Source organism: Dasypus novemcinctus, chromosome 23, assembly GCF_030445035.2.
Source record: "Dasypus novemcinctus isolate mDasNov1 chromosome 23, mDasNov1.1.hap2, whole genome shotgun sequence".
NCBI lineage: Eukaryota > Metazoa > Chordata > Mammalia > Cingulata > Dasypodidae > Dasypus > Dasypus novemcinctus.
The window spans coordinates 24,399,023-24,408,405 of record NC_080695.1 but is presented as its reverse complement, the minus strand read 5'-3'; the positions used below and the strand labels follow the sequence as shown (position 1 = coordinate 24,408,405).

Here is a 9,383-nt window from a genome sequence, read left to right as displayed (position 1 = left end):
TCTTGGAATTTTTTTGTGGGGGAAGGTTTTTAATTACAATTTTAATTTCTTTAACATATATAGGACAAGCCTATTTTCTAATTCCTTTTCTTTCAGGAATCTAACTGCACTGAGATATAATTTGCATTAAGCAACATTCATCAATCCCAAATGTACAATATGAGTTTTGACAAATGTACCCAGTCATTTAACTACCACTACAGTCATGACATAAAATATTTTCATCCCCTCAAAAAGTCCCTTCGTGTCATTTTATAACACAATCCTTCCCCTCACTGGGAAACAATTTACTTGCTTTCTGTCATGGTAGTTTTTACTTTTTCTAGACTTTCATACAAATAAAATCATACAATATGTAGTCTTTTGCATCTGGCTTCTTTCAATTAGGTTAGCATCACGCTTTTGAGAATTATCCATGTTATTGCATGTGAGTTGTTCCTTTTTATTGGTGATGCATATTCCACTGTATGGATATGCCACAATTTATTTATCCATTCATCTGTTCATGGGCACTTGGGTTGTTTCCCAGGTTTTTGTTATTATGAATGAAGCTTTTTATGAACATTTGAGTACAAATCTTTATGTGAATATACATTTTCATCTCTTAAGGGCAAAAGCCTCGGCATGGGATCTGGGTCACATGGTATGTGTATGTTTATAAGAAACTGTCAAACTGTTTTCCCAAGTGGCTGTATCATTTTTGCAGTCCCACCAGCTAGACATAAAGAATACTGTTGGATCAATCTTTTCCAACACTTGGTAGTGTTAATCCTTTTAATTTCACCCATTTTAAGCATATGTAATAGTATCTAGTACTAGTAGTACTAATAGTATCTAGCAGTAATATCTAGTAGTATTTGGTTTTAATTTTCTATTTCTAAATACAAATAACATAGTCACTCTAACTTTCTGCTTTTCTTTTTTCCATTAAAATTTTTTAAACTTTTTATTTAGAAATAATTTCAGATTTACAGAAGAGTTTAAAAGTATTCCTGTATATCCATCACAGTTTCTCTTAATGCAAACAGATTACATTTGTCAAAACTAAGAAATTAACATTGGTACAGTACTGTTAACTCAACTATAGGCTTTGTTCTTTTTTACCAATTTTTCCACTAATGTCCTTTTTCTGTTGTGGGATCCAATCCAGGATACCACATTATATTTAGTCATCATGTCTCCTTAGTCTGTTTTAACCTCTGTCACTATCTCACTTTCCTTGTTTTACATGATCCTGACAACTGAAAAGTTGTGGTCAAGTATGTTGGTAGAACATCCACAATTTGGGTTTCTCATGATCAAATTGGGGATATAGATTTTTGGAAGAATCCCAGGGAGGTGAAATGCTTTTCTTATCACATGATATCAGGGGATCTACGATATCAACTTGAACTATTAATGGTGCTCTTGACTTTGATTAGTGGGTTAAGATGGTGTCTGCTAGTTTCCTTCAGTGTAAAGCTATTATTTTTTCCTTCCCATACTCTGTTAATTAGCAGTGAGTCACTAAGTCTAGTTCACACTCAAGGGAAGGGGAAATAAGCTCCATGACCACAGGGAGGAGTATCAGAGAATATGTGGGCATATGTTAAAACCTCTATAGGAGCAGATGTGGCTCAAGCAGTTGAGTGCCCACCTCCCACATGGGAGGTCCTGGGTTCGGTTCCTAGTGCCTCCTAAAAAAAATCAAATAAACAAACAACAAGCAAACAGATGAGGGAACCAACTCAGGGGAGCCAATGTGGCTTAGTGGTTGAATGCCAGCCTCCTGAATACAAGGTCCTGGGTTCAATCTCCTCAGAAAACCCAAAAAAAAAACAAAAAACTATGAGTGAAATCTTTTAAGTTAGGAAAATACACTGTTTTTCTTTAAAGTTTTGTTTTCTTCTTAAAGTTTTACCCACTCATTTTGGCATTCATCAGTGCGTTTTGCTTGTAGCAATGATTACTGGGACATTCCAATGGTAATTTTCTGTTTCCCTCATTCTTTCTACATTTATTATTTGGAATTTTTTTAAAGTTAGATTCGTCCCTTCTCTCCTTTTATTTATGTATGCAATCATTGTATCTATATGAATTTGTGGATATTTATTTTATTCTTTGGATTATAATCCAACATTATTGCTCTTTATTTTCTTGTTTAAATTATTCTAGCTATGGCACTGGAAAAGGTTCCATAGGGAAATATTAATAGGTGCTTGGGGACAAATGGTTTCCTGGTTAAATAACATGAAAAATGGTGAACAAAACACACAAAATCTCCTGCCCAACAGGCCTATGGTACAGCATCATATGGAAAGTTCAGACACAGCTAAGAGTTAAGAAACCGTGTTTAGAGGATTGTGGGAAGATGACGACAAACTAACAGGCAAAGCTGAGTGCTCTCACAAAAACAACCAACAACAAAGAGTGGAAAGCTGTCTGAGGAACCTGCTTTGGGGTCAGCAGACCAGGACAGTGCTACACTACTCCCAGAAGCATGAAGGGCAGCGAGAGGAAGAAGCTGAAACAACAAACGTGTGAGTCAAAAAGGTCCTGGGGCCGCGGGAAGGGCTCCCCTCCCCCACCCCCAAGATACTAAGCTGGGGTGAACCCAGGCTCGCTGCAGGTGATTGAGAGGTGAATAGGTATCTTCCTCCCTGTCAGCTCTTTGAAGGGAAGAGGGCAGGGCAGTTGGGGTGCTTTTCTTCAGTGAATTTGGCCAGCAGAGCTTGCTTCGAGTCTCTGACCTGGAGAGTCAACACAGGAACGCAGGAAAACAGACTGAAATGCCCCCCTAGAAAGTTGCACTGACTAGGCCATCTGCTGGCCGCCATGGAAATTGCACAGACAAAAACATTTCATGCTCTCTATATCCAAGCCCTGGGAGAAAATCTGCACCCACTAGTGAGGCCCTGGCCTGGTTTTGAAAACATAAGCTGGACAATTTTAAAGACTGAGAATAAGTTGAACCAAATATTAAAGAGCTGTGGGAAAAAAGAAAAAACAACAGGCAAGAGAGAGAAATTAGCCATCAGAGGAAATTCACCAACATATTCAGATGCCTAGACCTCAGCAAAAAATTAAAAGCCATACTAGGAAACAGCAAGAGATGACCCAGCCAAAAGAACAAACCAAATATCCTGAAGAGAGGATTTAGTACAATTAATCAGTGATAATCCCATAACTCTCCTAAATCACCTCAAAGAATTTAAAGAAAATATGACTAATGAAAAAAGATATTAAGAAGACACTGGGAGAGCATAAAGAACTATTTGAAAGTATGCAAAGAAAAGTTACAGTCCTTATGGGAATGAAAGACATGATGGGTGAGATTAAAAATACATTAGAGGCACATAAGAGCAGATTTGTATTGCCTGAAGGTGAAATTAGTGATTTTGAAGAGAGACCATCTAAACTGGAAAAGATAGGAAAACAGAAAGAGAAGAGAATGGAAAAAACAGAACAGAGTCTCAGGGAACTTAATGAAAATGCAAAATGCACAAATATTCACATTATCAGTGTCCCAAAAGGAGAAGAGAATGGAAAAGGGACAGAAAGAATATTTAAGGAAATGACCGAAAACTTCCCAAACCTTATGAAGGACATAAATATCAATATCCAAGAAGGACAACACACCCCAAATAGAATAAATCCGAATAGACCAACTCTGAGATGCCTACTATTCAGAATGATAAATATTGGAGATAAAGAGAGAATTCTGAAAGTCACAAGAGAAAACCAAAGGCACAAGAGAAAGTCACAAGGGTAAATAAGATTAAGTGCCGACTTCTCATCAGAAACCATGGAGAAGAGAAGAAAGTGGTATGATGTATTTAAGGTACCGAAAGAGAAAAATTGCCAGGTAAGAATTCTGTATCAGGCAAAGCTATCCTTCAACAATGAGGATCAGTTCACAGTCTTCACAGACAAATAAAAACTGATAGAATATGGTATCAGAAGACCAGAATTACAAGAAATATTAAAGGGGGTGCTGTAGCCTGAAAGGAAAAAACAAAGGTGAGAGATTTGGAGAAGAGTTTAGAAATGAAGATTATTAGGAAGGGTAAACTAAAGAATAAGAAGACAGACAATAGAATGATATGACAACAGAGACCTGCAGGACAAATGGATGAAGTAAGTAATGGCATTTCAGTAACAACACTCAATGTTAATGGATTGAACTCCCCAATCAAAAGATATAGACTGATAGAATGGATTAAAAAAATATGACCCATCTATATGCTTTCTATAACAGACCAATCTCAGACTTAAGGACACAACCAGGTTAAAAGTGAAAGGTTGAAAAAAGGTATTCCATGCAAGCAGTAACCAAAAAAGAGCTGGAGTAGACCAGATAAATGTAAAATAACAACATGATAGTATATGAACAATAATTACTCAGTGCAACTGGCAAATTGTTCCTGTGATCAGTATTCTGTCATTTTTTTCATACAAAATAAACATTTGTTTTTAATTGAGGAGGGCTGGAGAAGAGATATATTTTTGGACATTTCATTTTTCTTTAACACTTTCTTTTTTTTTTTTTTTTTTTTAATTTTTTTATTTTTTATTGACTTTGTAATAATATTACATTAAAAATATATATGTGAGGTCCCATTCAACCCCACCCCCCCACCCCCCCTCTCCGCCCCCCCAACAACACTCGTTCCCATCATCATGACACATCCATTGGATTTGGTAAGTACATCTTTGGGCACCTCTGCACCTCATATACATTGGTTCACATCATGGCCCATACTCTCCTCTATTCCATCATGTAGGCCCTGTGAGGATTTACAATGTCCGGTGATTACCTCTGAAGCACCATCCAGGGCAGCTCCATGTCCCGAAGACGCCTCCACCTCTCATCTCTTCCTGCCTTTCCCCATACCCTTTGTCCATTATGTCCGCTTTTCCCAACCCAATGCCACCTCTTCTATGTGGACACTGGATTGGTTGTGTCCATTGCACCTTTATGTCAAGAGGAGGCTCAGATTCCACCTGGATGCTGGATGCAATCCTCCCATTTTCAGTTGTAATCACTCTAGGCTCTATGGTGTGGTGGTTGTCCTTCTTCACCTCCATCTTAGCTGAGTGTTTAACACTTTCTTAGTCATACTCTTTGATTAAAATAATCTATCCGGATCAATAATGATTTAGCATGACTATTGTTGAACAAGATTTTGAGTTTTTCTGCCTCATAAAATTATGGGTTAGCAAATTGCTATCTGCTGTAATTCATTCCAATAAGGTGCAGAATTCCCAAATAGGAATTTGATTATCTAGAAAGAATTACAGCCTAAATGGAAATTAAATACCTAAGTCAATAATTAATTTCATTCTTAGAGATTATTATGCTCAATACTTAGAGCTGTAGTATAAAAATTAGAACTATGAAATTATGTTTCTATTATATTTGAATTATTTACATTTATAAACGTTTGTTTCTATGCTATCTATTTTTTATAATTGATTATGTTAAATCTAACCTGGCCTTGCATTCTCTTTTAAAATTTGTAATTTCTTTCAATCATTTTTCTATTTATTTTACAATTTTACAATAAAGTACTTTCTAGCAGCTAAAAAATAAAGCCATTATTACACACTTTGGATAGATCATATGGTATGTGAATATATCTCAATTAAATTGCCTAATAAACAAAACAATAATTGTGCAAGAATAACCAGAAATAGCAGCTAAGTACAGCAGGGGAAACAGAGAGATTGAGAGGTGAGGAATTTTCTTGTTTGTTGCTGTGTTTATTATTATTATTGAAATGATGAAGGGACGCAGACTTGGCCCAGTGGTTAGGGCGTACGTCTACCACATGGGAGGTCCACGGTTCAAACCCTGGGCCTCCTTGACCCATGTGGAGCTGGCCCATGCGCAGTGCTGATGTGTACAAGGAGTGCCCTGCCACGCAGGGGTGTTTCCTGTGTAGGAGAGCCCCATGCGCAAGGAGTGCGCTCCCTAAGGAGAGCCGCCCAGTGCGAAAGAAAGTGTAGCCTGCCCATGAATGGCACTGCACACACGGAGAGCTGACACAACAAGATGACGCAACAAAAAGAAACACAGATTCCTGTGCCGCTGACAACAACAGAAGCGGACAAAGAAGAAGACGCAGCAGATAGACACAGAGAACAGACAACTGGGGCGGGAGAGGGGAAGGGGAGAGAAATTTAAAAAAATAGATAAATCTTAAAAAAGAGAGAAAATGCTTTAATAATGATTAAAATAATGAACACATGATTATGTGATTATCCCAAATACCATTGACTATACACTTTGGATAAACTGCATGCTTTATTAATATGTATCAATTCAATTGACTGATTTATAAACAGAAACCTTATTTATAGAGTAGGCACATATTTGTGCATAAGCAGAAACAAGGACTCCTCCTCTTTCTCTTCCTGTTTCTTCTTGTCATCGTCCTCCTCCTTCCTTTTTTAACATACCAACTTAAAATAACCCACCTCCTGGCAGGTTTTTTTTTTTTTTGCATAGTAGATTTCCCTTGAAAATAGTAATAATATTTTGATCTCTTACTATATGCCAGAAATTTCTATATGGTTTGCAAGCATAAACTCATTTAATCCTCATAGCAACTAGGAATAGGTGCATTATTATCCCCATTTTATAGGTGAGAGGCAGGGAAATGAGGTCCAAGATGTCCTAGCTGGTAGGTCAGTGGTGCAGGATTTGAACCCAGTTAGTCCAACTCCAGAGGTTCACTCTTCTTTTTTTCGCTTTTTTTTTTTAAGATGTATTTATTTACTCTCCCCCTTCCCCTCTTCCCGCTCTGTTGTTTTTGCTGTTTGTGTTGTCTTCTCTTCTCATTTTCTTTCCTGTTGGATTCACCGGGATTCGATCCTGGAGACCTCTGATGGGGAGAGAGGTACCTGTCAATTGCGCCACCTCAGTGCCTGGTTTCTGCTGCCCTTCACTTTGACTCTCCCCTTGTCTCTCTTTTTTTGACACGTCATCATCTTGCTTTGTGACTCACTTGTGCGGGGCATTGGCTCACCACGTTGGCACTTGCGTGGGCACTTACTTGCTGGGCAGGCACGCTTTCTCTTCTTCTTTTTCACCAGGAGTCCCCAGGGATTGAACCCAGGTCCTCCCATATGGTAGGTAAAAGCTCTATCACTTGAACCACATCCATTTCCCTAAAGCTTCACTCTTAATCAGAATACAGGCTGGAACCGATTCTATTCCCGCAGAAGTCAAGCACCAAAATAATAATAATAATGCCCCAGAACACAAGACTGTGGCCAGCTCAGGAAAAAAATTAGTAGACTTTATTTTTAGAGCAGTTTAGGTTTACAGAAAAATTGAGCAGCTAGTACAGAGAGTTCCCACATATTATACCCCCACCCCCAGTTTCCTCTTTTTTTTTTTTTTGCTTTAAGTTTTATATTAGGAGATCATCTTCATTTTCTTCTGTAATAAACTTAACAGGTATCCATCTCTTTAGTCAGATTTATTTATTCTTTAGCAGTTGAAATAGTAAACAGTGACAGTCTTTACTTTAAATCCTTAATAATATTGTATTCATTAAATCTGAGATTGTTTAGCTTTCTCATGGAGGAAAAAAAGCCCAGGAATAAACTTTTATACTACCACCTGCTAATCTTGCAACACAATTTTAATACAACAGTTTTCTCATACTTGGACAGTTTCTATGATGCAGGCAGAGAAATCAACAAGAGTGATTGAAATGTTACCAGTTCTTGTAAGTCAAGAACTATTATCTTTGATCCATTGTTCAAGCCATTGCAATATCTAATTTATATTATTCCCCAGCTCTTCTGGATTATTACTGGGGAGCAAATGCACTATTTCTTCTCTGTAAGATGCTATGGCTTCCTCATAAAGAACTTGAAAAATTTCACACTGAATATTGTCTTTTAGTTTCTTCTCATTATAACCCCTTGTTTCAAGTCTTTTTTACAATACACTATTATCTGTTCTCAGCACAAAAACGATATGAAACCAGTGTTCGGGGAAGAAATCACAACCATGGTAATCAACAATAACTCCACCTTCCTTCCTTTGGTTTTCTAACTCCTCAACTACTCTATCTCCATCTAAAATGAGACAGTCATACTCTTCATCATAGCTGTTATACAGTTGCCCTTCTTCAGCTAAATCACCCACATTAATGTATTTGAGTCCCGATCTTGATGCAAGTTCTTTACCTAGGTGGTTTTTCCATCCCCTGGTGTACCAGTGAGCAACTTGGTCCTCACCATGATGGCTCTGAGCGCCTAACTCCCGCGCCCCACATACAGCAGGGCCTCTATTATTAACATCTTGCATTAGTGTGGTACATTTGTTACAATTGATGAAACAACATTGATACATTACATTATTAATTAAAATCCATAGTTTACATTAGGTCCACTCTTTGTCCAGTTTTATGGGTTTTTACAAATACATAATGTCATGTATTTTGTCACCATTATAGCATAGTGCTGAATAGTGTCACAGTCATAAAAATTCCCTGCACTCCACCTATTCATCCCTCCCTTTCCTTCCCTGAGAACTGGCAACTACCAATCTTTTTATTGCTTCTATGGTTTTGTCATCTAGTTGGACTCATACAGTATGTAGCCTTTTCAGACTCTTTTCTTTCACTTAGCTATATCTTTTTAAGCTTGTTCCATATCTTTTCTTTGCTTGCTAGCTCATTTCTTTTTATAATATCCCATTCTATGGATGTACCACAGTTTATCTATTCACTATTGAAAGGCCTCTTAGTTTCTTCCAGTTTTGGGCAATTGTGAATAAAGCAGCTATATACATTTGTGAGCAGGTTTTCAATTCATAGGGGTAAATTCCTAGGAGTACAAATCCTGGGTTATGATAAGCCTATGATTAACTTTATAGTCAACTGCCAAACTGTCTTCCAAAATGGCTGTACTATTTTGTGTTCCCACCAGCAATGAGAGTTCCTGTTGTCTTGCATCCTGTCAGCATTTGATGGTGTCAGGTTTTTGGATTTTAGCCATTCTATTAGATAAGTAGTGATACCTCATTTTAATTTGTAATTCCTTAACCATATATGATGTTGAACAGATTTTTATATGCTTATTTTCCCTGAGTGTATTTTCTTTTGTGAGGTGTCTGTTCAGATCTCTTGCCCATTTTTAAATTCTTGTTTAGTTTCAAGAATTTGTATATTTTAGATAAAAGTCCTTTATCAGAAATGTACTTTGCAAATATTTTCTCCCAGTCTGTGCCTTGTCTTTTTGTTTTCTCAACAGTGTCTTTCACAAAGAAGTTTTAAACTTTAATGAAGTCCAAATTATCAAGTTTTTCTTTCACAGATAGTGCTTTTGATCTTGTGTCTAAAATTCATCACCAAACACAAGGCCACCTAGGTTTTCTTCTACAT

General features: G+C 37.3%; 1 protein-coding gene and 1 pseudogene across 8 annotated transcripts in view; one reads left to right on the top strand and one right to left on the bottom strand.

The window, feature by feature from the left end:
• Positions 1-2,343: 2,343 nt before the first annotated feature.
• Positions 2,344-9,383, top strand: part of LOC101443502 (merlin-like) — a 106,830-nt gene continuing 99,790 nt past the window's right edge. For 7 of the 8 annotated variants that reach the window (XM_058285978.2, XM_058285980.2, XM_058285975.2 and 4 more), the window contains exon 1: positions 2,344-2,517. The gene's annotated coding sequence lies outside the window, so the exon portion shown is untranslated. Of the gene's footprint in view, positions 2,520-9,383 lie in introns of all 8 variants that reach the window. The other variant, XM_058285974.2, reaches the window with a different exon arrangement.
• On the bottom strand, positions 7,724-8,238 carry LOC101446080 (adenylate kinase isoenzyme 6-like; annotated as a pseudogene).